The sequence below is a fragment of the Acanthaster planci genome, linkage group LG05 (genome assembly GCF_054643075.1).
Source record: "Acanthaster planci isolate LZ-2023a linkage group LG05, COTS_SCS, whole genome shotgun sequence".
In the NCBI taxonomy this organism is placed as follows: domain Eukaryota; kingdom Metazoa; phylum Echinodermata; class Asteroidea; order Valvatida; family Acanthasteridae; genus Acanthaster; species Acanthaster planci.
In genome coordinates, this window is record NC_141781.1 from 7,655,633 (window position 1) to 7,674,472 (window position 18,840).

Genomic DNA, 18,840 nt, shown 5'->3' on the forward strand with positions numbered 1-18,840 from the left:
CGTGACAACACTCGTAGACAAAATAATTCACAGACTGGCATGGGTTGCCACACGACGCCTAGTGCAGAAAAAAGAAAAAAGATGCGAGACAGAATGGCGGTCCTTAAATCAGGATTGATTTTTACGGTGACCGCCCTAGTAATCAAGCGTCCACGTGTCACCCCCTCCCTATCAAACACAACATGATATCCTTCGCGGTACTTTGAAACTTTTTTTTTTAATATTAAGTATTTGTTACCTCATATCTGTTAGAATCTCCGTTGTGCACGGAACCACTTTCAAACAGCATATCTGGAGATGTAAAAACAACTTATCCCTTATGGTACTATAGTATGCTGAGTTCTCCAAAAGTATCGATTACCAATGCATCAAAATTCCTCCGGAATTCAGAGCGAATCTTTTTGTGGTATAAAAAGTGGTACACTAGCGGCCACTGACCCACTGCACTAACTATCTGTCGCCACCAAGCACTTCTGCTTCTTATAAGGCCGCGGTTCTGCCTCCCCGGAGACCTTTCATCACTTATCTTCAGCTGACGTGAATACGATTGCGCCCAACAAAACGCTTGGGCACTTGGTAGAATCAATGTAGATAACTCCGTTGTCGAGGAGTCAACTGGTTTCCCGACCGGACGATGGGGTCAGGCCCCTGCAAGCGTGGTCTCTGTCACCCGAGCACGAAAAAATAGCACCTCAGGCAGATGACAGGCTAGCCATTATCCCCTTGGAGTACCATAAGTGCATGTTTCAAGAGGTTTGGAGATAAGGGCTCTAACCCTGACTTGTAAACTGCTTTCCAATTGAAGGAAAGGGCCTGACAGAAAATACAGTATACAGCAGTAAGCTCTGTAAGTCATCGCTTCCGATTGTAAAAGCAAAATTCTGGTATAACTCTTCTGATACAGTCCTTGTTTGTATTGCGATTTTTCATTGTTCCTTTTCTCCTAAGTGACCATGTTACATAATTTAAGAAACATTTCAGTCTGAAGAACTGCCCAAAATACGTCTTAAGATGCGTGTACGAACGTGCAAGCCTTTCCTTTCACACGTTAACGTCAAATGTTTCGGGGGAATTCCGTTTTGACTTTAGTATGCCTCTGGTCATGTTTTTCGGCAGGAAGATGTCGTACATCTTTGAGAAAATAAAGGCAGAAAGGGTAACGAGAGTAATGTATCTTGCCGTAATTTAAATGCAGGAATGTTTGAAATGTGATCCATGACTTGCACAATATACCCACGAGTACTTGTTCATAATTGCTGCAGAATGTAACAAAGTATAAATCATTGCAAATGCCCTGCATGCAAGGCGCGGTAAATACGCCGTCTGCGTATTTGGAGATGTTGATATCATTTGGCGGGAATCCGAACCATGCAGCTTGCATTTGCGTCTCTCGCTTCCTGATTTGAAAGTACCCCGTACATGTATTTTAACTACAGGAATTCCTCGCTTTGGGAAAGGAATGTTTATAACGATGGCGCCTATCGATCTCTGTACAGATATCCCTATTGCGCCAGGACACTAATTAACAAGTTGTCATCGTTCCTATCCGATCCTATAACCGACTAACACACTATCTCTATTTGGTATACGGCATTTTAATGACAAGTGTAAATGGTGATCGTATGACAGGTAGACACAGAGAATGCAATAGGATAACAAAGTCCCGGGCAAATTCATGAATGAGTCCAAATACCTTTTACTTTTTTGGGTAAATGTAATTTTAATGCAATACTATAAACTGAAATGATCCAATGTCTTGTTAAAAATACAGTCAAGGAAGGTTACCATTCTGTTTTAGTAACTCTTGCATTTGTTCCTACCCAGGAAAAGACATAGGTTAGGGACTTTTTAACTGTGAGTAGGGCCATGGAGGTAGGAAATTAAGGGCAGTGTTAAGCCGCACACCTGTCTTGCGAGTCCATGCTGGAAATGCATGGCAAGGACTAGTATAACCTTCAACACAGTAAAGCATGGTATTGTCCAAACAAGTACATGTACTCTGGCTGGAAACTGCGGGCTCCCGGATTGACGAGCCATAACCCTGTGCTTTTATCTGCCTGTCCGATGGGACGGGCAATTGGAAATAATTGGGAACTATTATTAGACAGTCATATCAGAATCCCAATTACTTCCTGGGGTACCGGCGCTCCTGACAGCCGACTAGCAACTTTATACTCGGTCTACAGGCCTGCCACCCAGGGGAAAGAGAGGTATTATCAGACCCCCTGTGGATATAAGGAGGTAACTGGTAGATTAACCTTGCCCGGTTCTCAAGCTGTTTCTAACAAGTGAAAGCAGTGGTTGCCGTCTTGTTCACAACTGAATATGAAAATAGGAGGTGGTTATTCGGCCCTCTGTAGACTTTGCATGGACCTCCCACATTGTATGTACACATAGCATGGTGAGAGTTGCCATTTTAGCATGAAGGAGACATGACCATTTAGTTGGGGTAGTTATAGATTCATTGAAAGTAGGATTATTACTTGAATGATCCTATCTTTTAGTGTAGCTAATGTTGGCCGAAAATATTTTCAGTGAAGTTTGATCACGTGACCATGCGAATGAAAGTGCGAATGGACCGTGTGCTCTCGAAATCCAAAAGAGTGAAAATGCACTCCGTTCGAGTGACCGTTCACTCCCTCCAAATGAAAATTTTGAATTTGAATTCGATTGGAATTGGGTCATGCTCTGCAAAGGTATGGTATATTGATGTGAAATAGATCAAACTTGTCTTATGAGGGGCTACACCCCGATGTACCGAATTATCACACTTTTCTTCACCTGACACATACTTTAAACTCGATAGTGCAAAGTTCATCTTTGAGACAGAAATCTTTAAAATGCTGGAGAGAGAATGCTGAACTAAGGATATCAAAATGTCAAGGCCCTGACCGTCTTCATGGTGACAAAATGATGCATAAATCGGTTTACCGAGGCAAAACGGCTAGATGATCGACTGGAGGTTCGCCATCCCTTTCCCTAATTGTATCATGTTTCTTTAACCAGCAGCCATCCGTTCTCGAACATGAAGCACAAACAGCAAGCTTCATTGGGCTCGCGAAAGAATGATTTCACTAGCTCCCCCCTCTCTCTCTCTCTCTCTCTCGGTAGGAGGTCCTAACATGTTCGACCTGCCACAGCAAAGCGCAGCAGAGTGGGCACTGATTTATGCGGTTGGCAAGCGTCTGGACACAACTGGTGTCTGGGCCATTTTGTAACACTTAATTCACGCAAGCAAGCATTGTATCCTCCCATGAATAGCTAATATTTCTCTCGGGTTTCACAAACCTACTCAGCCGGACGAAATTCCGGCGAGTTTCCGATTAGCACCCATGCGAAAAGTGGCCGCGAAAAAATCAACATGCCCTTGATAAAGCTGCACTAAAACGACAAATGTAAGCTTCAAAACAAGGACATTGTTGAAAAAAACACACCAAAATTCCGGGCACTGTGTAGCGAGCAGTTCGACATAAGAGGAAATGGACGCTACACCGCATAAATGGGTGTCAATCATCCGGTGCTAAAACGCCCTCATACGGGGAGGTGAGAAATCGAAATTAATTCCTGACCCGGAATATTGAGCCTCCAGCTGGCCTATTTACACCTGTTGTTACAAGCCTGGTTTTCCGTGTGTTGTCCGATTCAATTTAGCTTCGGCACCGCTCACTGCATGTCCCATGAACGTGACGGAATGGCTGTGGTCTTATCAAAACAACGTAAAAACATCTTCAAAAGGAGAAACTTAGAGGCCGCGTGGTGCGTATGCCATTAGTGGAAAGTAAAATGGCAAATTGTCAAAACAAACAGTGTAAACTAATGACACGGGGATCACTATAAATTTACGAGGCCTGACAACACCAGAAGAAGTGGGTTGCTCTGCGAATGTTAAAAAGAAATCATACCAAAAAATGACGACTCGGTGACTTTCGTCAACTGTCGAAGGGATAACTTGAGCCGCATTTTGTAATTTAAAACTTGGCATAGATTAAAAAATAACAGTAACATCCTACGTGAAATCTAGGATCGTGATATAACGTAGCATTCAGGCTTGTACAAAATTGTACAAACCATTTTTTAAAGAGAAGACATAAAAAGGCTTATATTGAGCCTATTTTCGTAAATGTGTTCAGTTCAGCGTTTGTAAAGTCCACAGGAAGCTCCGATTTTGTAGTGACCTTGAAGGCCATTCTAGTTTTCGGACAGATTACGGTCCCAGGTTTGAAGATGTAATATGATAAATCAAAATCACCGCCGCCCTGAAAATGACACCTTCACTGAACAAGATCATAGTTTCTTGTGTTCAAGGAACACATGAAGCTACGATCATCTTTAAAATTACAATATTCAAATTTACAACGTGATTTTGGCATTTTCAGCTTTAGGACTACATTTGAAATATTGTAAACAGCTTTCTAATGTCACTTGTGCTACCTTATCAACGGCACATGAGCCCTGAGCTGGACCAAGAGAGGGCGCGAAATTTATTTTCCTTAGCAACGAAGTCTCCTTTGGTCGGAACCGAACTTCGCTGGTTCACAAACGACAATGAAATGCACGCGTTACATTCGCATCGTTACCAATAAAATAAACACTCCCTACCAACGTGGCTCTTTTCAACCGATGAGGTGATGCTTCTGCTCGAGGCAGATTGTGACAAATGTCCTGTTCTAGTCTTATTATTTGATAGATTTATGTTCATTTTGGCTGCTTTTTTGCTTCAGGAGTTCATTTCACTGTATATGCTATATACGGACACTGTTGAACCAGGCGATTTGAAGGGCATGAAACAAAATAAAAGTAGGCTAGCTACATGAGTAATGTAGAATTGAAAGAGGCAGAAGTTTATCCATTGAATTAACTGCTCTGTAATCGTCTTGTCCCTTATTTTTCTCCAGGATAAAGTGAAAAATCACTTTTTAGAGGCAACAACAGTTTCCCCTTGAAATTAGAGAGTACAGTTTAACAACATAAGAGAAACATTTTATAGGTTAGCCACATCTTTAACGTCAAAGGGGAACTTCAGATTTTTAGTATTAATCTGTCTTCAGGTAATGGGGAGAGGGAAATTGTTCACATGTTCACGTACGCACGTCTATCGCTGTTTTTTTTATCATGCTGTGATATATCTTGAACAGTTCACTTCGTTAACCTTTAAGTTAATCAAGCTCAATCACAAAGGCTGTAAGTCAGTCGCCATTTTCTCCCTTTTACACATGTCCGGCATTTCTTCGCCAAGGGCTTGGCTCGCGCCCACCTCCTAAATTACGAATTTCTTACGGGCTACCAAGTCCGACCAATTCGAATAGCTCGGCGTGAGAGGGGCTGGCAGCTGGGACAGCCGTGATGTTTGCTGCGCCAGGCCCATTCCTCTCGTTCCTTTCTTTGCATCTCTGGCGAACTCGTCGTTTCAAGCCCCTCAGCGACAAGGTTAATCATCCCCACCGGAGGTCACGTGGCCACTCGGAAAATTTACTGCTTTTCAGGGTTTCCAAAGTGATCCTGACGGGTCCGTGGGATGTTTATGGGCCCGGGGGAGCCTTAGTTTGCTGTTATTGTTTCAGATTTCGTCGGATGCATGTTTTATGATATTTTCGAGGCGAAAGTCCACCCGGGTACTTTACCACATCACAGCTCAACATACAAACAGCTACAGAAAAACAGTGGAAGGTAACGATGTAATCTCCACTTTGAGCAGAAAAACAAAATATATTCCCACACAAGTTCACTCTCATAATAATTAGGCCTACTGTGCTTTGTGTCACAAACTTGAACAACTTTTTCAGCGAAAGGGAAGTTTAAATGTTTTGTGTGACTTTTCCTTCGATTTTCGAAATGCTCAAACTAGTTGCTCTCTTTGCATAAAGGACAGTTTATTAGGCCTGTCCTTTCCGGAACTTCTAACATGCTGATATTGTTCCCGCGCAAAATGGAGTTGCCTAGCTCCTATTTCGATCCTGTTTTTGTGTCTGTTCCATTAATTCCTTCCCTTAACATTCCCTGCTTTCCCTTTAAAAAGTTCCAGTTATTCCGTCAATTTGGTTACCATTAAACAGCTGAATTACTTTGTTAATTTCCAATCTAATTTGGTGTTCTGAACGAAAATGAACAGAAACTAAACGCGATGTTATAAAGTCGACACCTTTCTTTGACCTCCGGGAATAATTCACTTCGCAGCGGTGAGAAAAACCAGCCGTTCGCCAGGAGCATTGTTTGTGTTTTTACATCTTGGATGTAATTCGTGTAATTATTCAGTAATTATATTTCTAATGCCGCAAGGTAACAAACACCGTCGCCACTCCGAGTTCACGGCTGGTGTCGATGCGAACAGTTACAAGTTGACCCAGCCTTTTGTTTGTGGGGCGGTGCCGTGGTACGCCCTGGAGGCGGTCAGAGCGTTGCCCGATTCTTTTTTACTTTATGGTGGCGTCTGGAGGGGTGATTGACCAATCAAAACGTGAACTATAAGAAATAGCAACTACTATGCGACTTGCCAAATCGTTTGAATTAAGCGCAAATCCGGGCAATGTTTCTTTAATTTATGACATGAACTCGTGGGAACAATTCCGTAGAACTACTGTTGCTTGAGGCGGGGCTGTTCTAAATGTGGGAGCCGTTAGTTCATTGTCCTATAAACTGTACTGACAGCTGAGGAAAATAAATTGCAAAATGAAGAGACAACGATGCTGTGACAGGTGAGACAAAACACAAGTGTTTTGCTTATCGATTTTTCCTGCAGTAAACACTCAAATATAAGACAGTAAACACCACCAGTTACAATGGAGGCTTTGCGTGGTAGCCATATTGAAGGGCAGTTGTTTTGTTCCACAGGGAAACCTCTTTCTTCATACCCTGTGGAACAAATCACTTGCCTGCAATATGGCAGCCATGCAAACCCTCTAGGCCTATAGTTCAACTCTCACTCACGGCTTAGATTGTGGTTTCCCGCTTGATTCTTACCTTGCTTTCACCTCGGAAATCTTTCCGTGCAAGCTGTAATAAGTTCAGGAGGATCGGCTGTTGATGTTCGCACCGGGTCAAACTGCTGTCCCCTCAGACTGGAAAACCAAGAGATAAAATTTCAGTTATTTATCACCGAGGTATTACTCCATGTCATTTTTCGATATGTTCAACTTGTGATGTTGCACATGTTGTGCTACTTTGTAACCAGCTTACAAAACTTGCCTGTTAAATGAAACTGTCGGCCGAAACAGTACTTGGCGACAGGGTACTTTGCTCGTGCATCCAGTCATCAAGCACTTGACATTGGCCGTCAACTCCGACAAGTGTATGGAATTCAGCAGGTTTTACTCAGCATACTATTTTTGATTTCCTGACTTTCAAATGACATCGGAAAACCTGCCTTGTTCAGTACAGGCACGTGGGGATTAGAAGCGTGCTGAGTGGGATAGCCAGGGACAGGTGTTTTAGTGATACGCATTGAATATGTTCAATGTATGACGGTATCTCGTCTGTCCGGAGATGGATCACGTTTGGAATCCGTGTGCTTTAAATATAGGTTGTACAGTTTAAAAGTCACCATGTCTTGTATGTTGACTTCCTTTTAGAAGCACCCCAAAGTTTGGAATTACCGTTAGTATTCGCTGCATAATAACATCTAGTTGTGTATTATGTTGGAGCACCAGCAAGACCCGATCAAGCAGTCAATATAACTTGCAGTTTGACCAGATAAGTGGCGACGTTCCAAGCTTTTCGAGAAAATGGGACTTTTGAGTGGCTGTTTGGTATGAAGACACCCAGCGTGAGCACAAGTGAGGGCAACTTCGCGACGAACCGACTTTAACAAGATGTCATGGTTAAATCTACAACATGTTACCGGTTGAGAAATCATTTCTAAGGCACAACAAATGGTTATGTGTACATAAAAATTTTGAAGTAAGAACCTGGATACGGTAACTGCCAATAATATTTAACAAATGAAAGCCATTTTCGAAAATTGGTCTAGTAACCACCAAGTAAAAAAAAAACTGTTCCTCTATACCCGAGCTCTCCGACCTTGATGCTCAGAACCACCACATTTCTCTGTTAGAGAAACAAGATGTTAGATGTCGTTTGAACATCACGCCCTGGCTCATAGCCTTGTGCCTTGCACCCTTGGAGGGCGCTAATGACTTCAAAATGCATTGTCATATCTTCAAGCCCTCATTGGGTAGAATTTGTATATCGGCTCCGAGCTGAGCAAAAGAGGGCAGAATTTTTCCCAGCAAAGGAATGGATGTTCCTTTTGGTTCATGAACGATTATGAAACACAAGTGTTGCAGTCACATCGCTGCCAACAAAATGAACACTTCCGACCAACACGGCTCTTTTCAACCGATGAGGGGGTGCTTCTGCTCAGGGCGGATAGCCCGGGTCAACTGTGTGCACGTGACACTTGAGCGCTGACTGCGCATGTATTCGTTTAGGCCCAAAGCAACCCACAAGGCTTTGCAGCGTGTCTAAGAAATGGGTAAGCTTGTTCCATGATCCAGCACCCTGGATATGGGAAGAGCGAAGTCTGCCAACCTTACGTCTGGCAAATGGGTTAATTTTGAGGCGGGTCGTTCTGATTCACTGTTGTGTCAAGTATGTGTAAGGAAAGCACGCTCGCTGCACCAAATCCCTGACTGACCTGGTAATATTGGGCTGAGCAGTTCTGCATTATTAAATTTGCTAGGCACTAAATTTAAGTATATGAAACATAAACGTGATTCATACAAGGGCCCAAGAGAAAAAAAATGCTTCAAGGATACTACACATCCTTTCCTGACTTCGACAATATCCACATCACATTCCCAGGCTTGAATTATTGAACACGAAAGTCCACAGTCCCACGCGAGCTGAGCCTATCCTTGAAAAAAGCATTAAATTTTCCTGTTTTCTGTCTTTCGTTTCTTTCTTTTCTTCGTCTCATCCAAACGGGGGGCCAAATGATTCCGTCAGTAGTAGCCCTGCCGACAGACGGTATGCATGACATTGGCAGATAACTGTGTGTGTTCACATTTAGATGTTTTCTTCGCATATACATGTACACAGGACTACTTTCCGGTCGCGCAAAGGACGTAGGCATAGAAATTCTTATTTACTATTGACCCTTGCGATAGAACGATCAGAGAATTCACAAAGACCCAGATTCACACAGTAAAACCTGTCAGAAGGTTTCACGGTGGATTGAGCCAGGAAGATGTCCCTGGTGACCAGCACGGGAAAGCACAAATAGAAACCACATTATAGCTCTGGCTCGAGTTTAGGAAAATAAGAGCGTGTGTCCCATAAGAGAATCTAAGGAGTGAACAATCAAATCAACAACTACAGGGTGCGTTCAAGTAGCTTCCACGAGTTTACTCGAGTTCGACTTCGCCCTTACATCTCGCTCCCTTGACGTGCAGCTAGCACACCACCTCCCATCACGGTAGCCCCGTGGAAGCCACTCGAACGGAACTGAAGTTACATCTCTTATTTCGTCCAAGAGAAACAACATTAGCGTATCCCGAGGACTTCTTGCGCTTTTCCTCTCGTGAGGTCGCACTCCTGCGGCGTGATTGGTTTAAAACTTACTTTCAAGACGCGCACACAGCCGTGTGATCGTAGTCGGCACTCGCGCGAGGGCATGACAGGATGGCCATTAATTGCCGTCGAGAATGTTACATTGTTCCACCTCCGGTGCGCGGCACGGACCAAAGAGACCAGGAAAACTGGGTCAGGATTCGGCGCCGGTCCTCTTAGGAGAGAATTCGGGATTTAATTCAATCAGAGAGTCAACTGATTGAAAACATAACTCCCATCATAAGGTATATCTCTGTGGAAGATGGGGGCGCATCGCGGAGTTAAACCTGCAGCAGATAACTGTGATGCCAATGTCGCGTCGGATGATTTTTTCCATTCATCAAGATGTTTGTGCGACGACCTTCCAACTTTTTCCAATTCAAGGTGCCGCACTGTGCAGTGAAAAGCAAATCATGAATCACGGCCTACCCATCCGTTCATTAAGTACGGCACTATGACTAAATGCTTCAAAAGAAGGATGCCGTCAGCGTTGTCGCGTAATAAATAAGAAAAAAGAACATTGACATTTTGAACAAGTCAACTACCATGAAGTTTAAACGGTTTGGGTAACTGTTTCTTTAGAACTGTGAATTTCGTTCTTTCCCCATCTGCACCTGAAGCAGTGTGTCGAACAAAACAGAACTGGCACATTTCGAAAGGAAAATTTATCTTTGAAAATCAGCAGGATGTGTGCTACATAACATTCTGTGTGTCATACCTTTATAGCGGCTTCCCGGAAGACACAGACGATTGCCAACGTGTGTACATGCGATGAAGTTTACATCTAGTCTCATGATAGTTGTGTGTGGCACTTGTCCAGACAAGAAACCAACTGAGAACCTAGAGATTTTACTTACACTGAAGTTAACAGACGCACAGTCTGGATTTTGACTTCCCGTTGCAACATCGAATTTCTCACCCATTCCGATTTGAGTTCAAATTGGGCTGAGAATGCACAAGTAAAATAGCAATTGACATGATAATCTTTTAACAATACACCGTCCTGCGCTTTGACATATTTTAACTATCCGGGTTTTGTATTTTTCATCTGCTTTCACAATGCTGATTTGTTATTTCTAACGATCTCCTTAAGGCTTAATTTGACCTCTATCAGAGGTTTTATTTTGCTTCTAAATTCTCCAACCAGTCTGCCAGTAGACACCCCTTTGGTTACGCTCGACTAGAGTTCTCGAAAATGTCGTTATTTAGTATTGAATATTGCTGATTTTTTCTTCAATATTACGACTATTTTGTTCATCGGATTGCATATTGCCTGTATTTCAAATCCACTGTATGTATGACTAGCCTTCAACATTAGAAAGATTGCAACGCTCGCCACAAATACCCATCACATTCACCCTCGTCATGTGGGAATAATATGACACTTATTATCTCCGAATGAGCGGTACTAAACAGAAAGGTCCCGAGCAGTGCTCATGAAAGCATGAACATTCCACGACTTCATCTTAATTCCCTTGGTGATGTTTGCCCACTCCCTTACCGACAGTATAGTCGATAGATTCTCAGATCAACCTGTCGATTGCAACTTCTTCTGATGGCAATAATCTGTGAAACGCCCAATGGAAATAATGTCACTTCGAACCTGTAATCGGAGGTGACCTCAGAACGTCAGCCATGAATGTTGCAACGCTTCCAACTGGCTTGCCAGTTCCCAGTTGTAAATATGTGGATTTCCTGTGAAAAGCGTGGATTTCCCTTGCCTCACTAAATGAAAAGAGCATCATACACATGCACTCCGAAATGCTTGGTCTAACCGACAGCTACCTTACACATTTTCTGTAGTCGGAATTTCGTGTCGACAATGCCGAGAGAATTTTTCCCTCCGCTTTGGGGTGTTGATTAATGCGAATTTATGTCGTCTGTGCCGCCCCCAAAATAAAGACTCGGCTAAAAGTGGAAAACTGACGCGTCTCTTTCCGTGAAGCTATCGAAAAGCTACATGCTGTAACAATTTTAATCTTGATTCAAGATCAATTTATGCGGACATTTCCCCTTTCCGCCGTGAACAACAGAGAGGGTTTAAACATTTCCTATCAAATCATTCACCACGCTTCGTTCAGAGACCATAATTTAGTATCTGGAGCCCGGAGAGGGGGGGGGGGAGGAGGGAAGAGAGGGTTATTTGTCACCCCTTGCAAAGGATAAAATCTCAGTTTATTTTGTTTAAACAGTCTGCTTCCCGTCATTTGGGGCACGTAGTTCCTCCCCCCCCCCCGAATTACGCCACTGGACAAAAACTTGCATTTGGGAGTAAACGTCATCCTCCTACATTAAAATTCAAAGACCGAGGACCAGTACCGGAATACCAAATACTGTGTTGTGCTCAAGCATGCGATTAAAATCCATTGGATAGGAGGTCCAGAGTGGCAGGATTTTTGCATTGTTCAAGTTTCTTTTCCTGTATAGCGATCTTAAAAGATTGTGTCGTAATATTATGCCAACCCAACATCCCCGAGGGACAGTGTCCCCGTGTCTCGAATTATTATTGTCCGTGGATGCTGTCGTTTACCTTGCAGTTTGGCAAAGAGGAAATGCATTGAAACTACTCCCTCTGTAACAAGGCAGGGTCATATTCTACGCAGAAGTGATACCGAGCGCCATTTTTCAGACGTCAGATCAAATATTTGCGCTGAGAATCTGCTAAAGCGGAACACATTTCATCTCTCAGACTCTAGCGGCTTTTGTTGCAAACGAATCGTGACGAATCGCTTCTGCTTTCGCCTCAAGTGTGAATCGGTCTTTAGTGAGGAAATAGGCAAAGTACAAAATGGCGATCGATTTTAAGCATGGCACTGTCAATAACTCCATGCTCAAATCTATTAATAGCATCACGCCTTTATGGAAGGCCCTACTCTGTGTTGCAATCTAGGATGTTCAATGTAGATCGAAATGAACTGCCATTGTACATGGCTCCAAAATTTGGTGACTTCATGTGTGGAGCATGGTTTGAAGAAGAGGCTAGAGGGGATGATGCTGCATAGGCAAACCCGGCCATAACAAAACTACAGGGCGAGGGGTTCGTGCTCAAGGAGTCACTATCAGTGATGTCTGCAAAGGCACTACATTAGAACAGACTGACAATGAACACGTAACACTCTACGTGGCGCAACGTGCGAAGTTAAACTGCCAACACATCGGGGCTAACGTAAACCGACACGCAGTGAATGAAGACAGCGAACGTTAATTCGATTTCCCATCGAGGAAAAGGGGGGCTTAATGTCACCGCGCTCGGTCCGTACATCCCCGCGTTAGGCAGTGTATCCTCCCCACCCACATGCCCCCAGGGATGTGTGGGAACTTGACCCTGAGTCTGTGCCCCCACACCCGTCTGACAATCTCCCAGCCGACCACCTGACTAAATTCAAGTGCCCTGGTTGTGTTTAAAGGGGCGGTTTTTACAAAGAACCAAGTGAATTCAGAGCCAAGTTCACGAAGCGAAAAATAAAACAACTCAGCAACTCTTCAAGGTAAGCAAAACTGTGAGAAACCAGTAAGCCGCAATGCTTCCATCGAGCGACATCACATGTTGCGTATAGGCCACATACAGTAACTGATTTTTGCTTCCAAGCAAAGCATAGGCCTACCTTTCTGCTTCTCAAAAGTGTGTACTGGCCGGTGCTGGTTAAGTTGACATTGGTCGTGGACAAGAACAGAATCTTTATATCAATTCATTACGTCGTAATTGCAACCTTACAATGGCTAAAGGAACCTGTTGAACTTGGTGAAAAAGTCACGTGATCTAACTCGTGATTGGTCCACTGCAGACTCACGCCATGGCTATAACCACGGGATTGCCTGTGTTTCTGTTCCTGTGCTTAAATCAAAACAGGCAAGGTTGTCCCATTGGCCCATCTAAATTTTTGATTGAGAGGAAAATACAACCAAATTCACCCTTTCCTGACAAAATTGAAAGAGTCAGATAACTACGTCGCCTCTGTGTTCAAACTAAACTTAACACATTCAAAAAAGTAAAATGTATGCAATAAGATGAATGCTGGCGGTTGGTGGCGAAATCGTTGTTGAATTTCGAGTCCCACTCCGAACTTTTTTGGGGTATGCTCTCTCACGTTTTGTGTATGTATTACCTTCTTGTTTGGAAGATCTATTGTGTATAGGATAAAGGCCCATCCTCAAAATTCTCAAAACGTTCAACCTGATTTAAAAGGGGCATATTTGACCTGCTCTTAAGGTTTCCTTGGTTCTATTTTATGAAGTATACATGTTTTATCCATTTTTGTTAAGGAATATTAACGCTGATAAGGTTTTTTAAAATCACATTTTATTTGAAGTTATAATTTAACCGGAGTCAAGAATTTTCTGCAACTTTTTGCTTAAATTGTACGCTTATTGCTTTAAAAAGGGGAGCTGTTCCAAAAGGGTATCATCATTAAAAGAGCCGAGCTCAGGACTGAAGTATCCGATTTGTACACCACACTAAATGGGGTTCGAACCGTGGTCCTCATAGTGAGTGGGAGGAGAGCACCATTTTGCATACTGTTCTTTTGCTGGACTTACTTTGTTTGACTTGATTACGGATCCCGGGAGAGGACATGCATGATGAAAAAATGGTACATTCCTATGGTAAACAAAACTTTCCGGGGTGAGTGCAGCACACCAAAACAGTCTGGTGGTTCTTTTAAACGCAGGTCAAAGAGCCAAATGAATGACTACATACTTTGCTGTAATCCAACAATACTGTATGCATGTCATACGGAAATTGTGCTTATACGACTTGTCATTGGATTATATACATGTACAAGTACAAGTGTAGTCTGCGCACCTGCGCCAGGACAGTGACCTCTTTCTTGCATTCTGTTATATCTGTGTCAGGGCACTTGACGAAAATGATGATAATATGTCCAAGTTATGATGGGATACAGTTTCTGCACGGTTAGCAATTCAACCGAGGGTACATTATCCTTTCTCAAACCGAAATAGTTATTTCCTTGATTCAACCGAGGGTACATTATCCTTTCTCAAACCGAAATAGTTATTTCCTTGATTCAACCGAGGGTACATTATCCTTTCTCAAACCGAAATAGTTATTTCCTTGATTCAACCGAGGGTACATTATCCTTTCTCAAACCGAAATAGTTATTTCCTTGATTCAACCCAGGGTACATTATCTTTTCTCAAACCGAAATAGTTATTTCCTAGATTGAAAACGTAGTACGGAAAGTAGAGTGCGAGAAACTCGTGGGCTTTATTAGTTGGAATGCAATATGAACTATTGGAACAGCCATATATACCAGAGCGCATAGAATATTTTTGATGTTGGTTCAAGGCTGAAATGCTGCTGCACTGACGTCACAGTGTCATTTCGGCACAGAAATAACGTTGGAACAATATCTTGTGCCCATTGGGTAGCATCCTTTTTTTCATAAGCCTTAGTTTTTAGATAAGTGTCAGGAACTGAACATTGAATAAGTGCAAGTGTAGGCCCACCATCTCCTGCTCTGGTGCGTCTGTTCTGATATGGTTTAAGAATACCTCAGGTTTATTTGTTATGCCAATTCACACTGACTCCAGTGAGACTTGGGGCTGACATGTCAGTTCTCCTACCTACAACTGATCACAAGGCTTGGGAAAATTGGTACCTAACTGTTAGGAAAGCCACTGCCCTACCCACAATCCGGCGTGTCAGCGTTGATCGGTCAGAAACTCAATCAAATCTTTAATGTCGAGGAAACTGGCTAAACCTGTTACACGGAAAGGGGAATTTTGCATGTAATCCCCAAAGTACACGTCTAGCTATGAATGAGCCACCCATCCCAAATCGGCTATGAAATTTGAAGACTTCGAGATTTTTTCCATAACCCGATAGCAGAAAATCGGTAAATGTTATTGATAGCACTGAATTGATAACATTTGGGGACGACACGCGTGCTTTGCTTCTCTGCGACTTATTTTTACAGTCATATATTCAACTTTTTAATCCACAATAAGCCTTCAAGAAATAAAAAAAAAACGAGTAGATTTTAAAAATAACTGACGCCTATGTCTCGTCTTTTCCCGTATGCTACTCGCTGATCATTTTGAATGTCGACAAATGACTTTTATCCCAAGGGTGGCGATAAATTTACCCGCTCAATGCCTGGAGCAGCTGCACTATACTCACACTCCCGAGGGACGGGGTGTACGAAATGGCTCCGACAGGAGGACGTCCCCCGCCCCAAAGCATACCAATATCTGCGTTGGATCACCACTGAATTTTCAAATGCAGAATGTCTATTAATACACTGTATGACCATGGAGTGATCATAAACAGGTCAGACCCCAGATCTTGGTTCACATCCTCGGCTTCAGCTGATGGATCGAAGAAAGGGGGTCACTTCGGAGCGAACAAAGACGATAATTGAACTGCGTAAGCAATAGGACCCTTGTGGATTTTCAAGCCCTGAAGACCGTACACTGTTGGGGAAAAGCTGGTTCCAACTTAGTTCTTCGAAACGAACGTTACAGTCAGCACAAAGGTGGATGTGGTAGGCCTGGGGTGAAGTGGGCAAACGGGGTGACGACGTTTTCAAACCCCTCTCTCTCCCGCAGAGTACTTTCTACGCCCTAGATAACGAAATATGACTCATGGAATCCCTCAAAATTGGCCAATAATTTCCTTTTCTCGCTGAGCTCATTATTTCTCCGTGATTTACACAAACCCCCATCAGATGTGATTCAGAGAGAGCCCGAAAAGTAGTCCAACCCCTAGGTCCGACGATGGACGAGTATCAGTGTTCCTGTCGAGCATTGCCCGCAGTCGCCGGGGCAAGGTCACTGTGATTGTACTGCTCTAACCCCTCGTGGGAGGGGTTGAAGGGGGACCGGACGGAGATCCCCCAAGAAAAGGCATTTTCCTTGGCGACAATTTGAATTTCCTGTATTTTTTCTTGTACCGATGAAGGAGGCGATCACCACTTTTGAAGGTTATGTAGGCGAGCCAAGAGTTTTTTCGTAACAATTGATACTCAACGTAAAAACAACCAAAACGAAACCTTGAACCTAGCGTCATTCAATAAAGCTTACCTCTTTCATCCACAGGATTCGATGCCACGTGGTAACCACAAGACCAGATTATGGGTCGTCATCTCATGTTTTACTCTTATTAAAATTTAGAGTGTGCCCTCTCTATTTTTGCATACTTTTTGCGCCTGCCACACGATTTGAGACCTTTGATCACGTTCAAATTTCATCTAAAGATCCCCTAGTTTTAATTCATCTTTTACACCAAGATGACTTCTTGTAGGCTGCGGCATCCTTTGAATGGCCTGACTAATCAGACTGTGAACAATGAATGCTTTGTATTGTTGAAAGGAAAAGAAATGGTATCAGTGTGCTAAGACTTATTGCTGGTGATAATTAGCAGGCCCATCTATATCATTCCTTCAATTTCTTGAAAAGTGAGTTTACCATAAAATTACAAAATGCTGTTCAAGTTTATTGCTTTTTTTTTGTAATGTTGTGTTTTCGTTTTGTTTCTGTCTGAGTGAATCACTAATTGCAAACTTTAGCTTCACCGTTAATTGAACTGCTGTATAAATGCAATTTCTTAATTATGACAACATAATTGATACTTTAGTATAGGAGGGCTCGTATGTCACACTTTCAACTGTTGATTTCAACCTTGGCAGAATACATCCAGTTGGACACTACGCCAACTTAATGTCACACTGAGAGGGCTACAGTTTTTGTCAGACACTTGCTGAGCTGGCATTCTTGGTTCTGATGAGAGCTTAGGAGACAGCATATGCGATAATTCGTGACAGGGAGTAAGTCAAAATGTTTTGGTAAAGCGATATATTAGATGGAATAGTGTTTTTCTGTTTCGTGAAAGATTCAGTTCTAAGAAATGAAGAATGCATATAGCGTGTTTGTCCTTACGATGTCAAACACCCTTTTTATGACCTTGATGCATGCCTGTTTCCACTCATCGCGCAAACCTCAATTTGCTCTTGTAACAAGCCGCTTCGAACCAAAAACTTGGCACCAGAACCTGCGAACTTCGTGCACATAAAACATGTCGGCCTAATGCACGGTTCACGCGGTTTGCATACCTCGCGGTCGCTAGCTAAGTGTAAATCCATGTCCATATCCGCAGTCTCCACACTATTAAATGCTTTGACGATGGACATGAAACGGTTACGTCTGCGCCGCTCTCTGCACAGATAAAATGGTGATAGATAGAAAAAAGTGCGGCGCAGTCTCATCTTTGGGTTCCTGCCAACTTGCACTTGGCAGTTTGTGATACTCGACCAGAGAACTTGGGGGGAAAGGAAAAATATAGGCAACTTGTAGAAATACCCGAAATTGATCTCATCTCATAAACAAGACAATCGTGCGACCTGGTCTCTCATTCTTGTGTTTACACATCGGCATTGATCGGTACGTTAAGCGTGTTATGAACCTGCCGCTGACGGACAGTGACCAGAGCCGGCCTTCGAGTTCTTCCGGGGAAGGCAAAACGGGCAACAGGGAAACCCTCATGAGAAAACCAGCCCTGAAAAACCCAAATTATTGTATCTATTTTGTAGGCAAATGCTTACCCCAAGTCTACCCTAGAAGTAGAGGGCTCCACGTTCCGCCTCTCAGACTCGGAACGGGAGCCCCATAGTTCTATGCGGGTCCCCGAACCCAAATCCTCCCTCACTGGTTTGAGCCCAAACAAAAATTAATAAATAAATTTGCATGCTCAATAATAATAATGGCCTACAGACGAGCCATAATTAAGAATGACTTTCATAAAATTTCACTTTTTCAGGGGTGGAGATGTTTAAAAAGCAATGGGAAGGGAGGCATCAGTTTTCCTTACTCACTCTGGCAAAGGGTGTGGCACGTACCGCAAACCGACCATTACGAATTGATACTAGGACAACTCGATATCAATCGGACACTGCAATACGGCAAACAGCCAAAATTTATCTCTATGATAGACCCTTTCACTAATAAATTCATAATTATGCACGCATGCGCACAAACGGCCCTGGAGGCAAGAAGTGTGAGCAGGCCAATGAAAAGATACAGGGGTGTGATGTCATGGAAGGGGCCCATACTAAGAAACGGCGATCTCGTGCGCAGATGCAGGAAAAATCACGATTACAAAGTCTTTTTACAGAGCACTAAAACTTCCACTTAGAATAGGAACTAGTAATAGCAAAAACGATTTAATGGGATTTTCTCAAGAAAAAAAAATGAACAAAGCCAGAGAGCCTAAGAGAAAATTATCATCAAAGTCGCGCCCCTGTACCTCTTCAATGGCCCGCTCATACTTCTTGCCGCCAAGGC

General features: G+C 43.1%; 1 protein-coding gene across 1 annotated transcript in view; it reads right to left on the minus strand.

Moving 5' to 3' along the window:
* Window positions 1–18,840, minus strand: part of adamtsl5 (ADAMTS like 5) — a 77,036-nt gene that overhangs the window by 45,950 nt on the left and 12,246 nt on the right. Inside the window, exon 2 of the mRNA XM_087136626.1 lies at window positions 6,958–7,055. The gene's annotated coding sequence lies outside the window, so the exon portion shown is untranslated. The remainder of the gene's footprint in view (window positions 1–6,957; window positions 7,056–18,840) is intronic.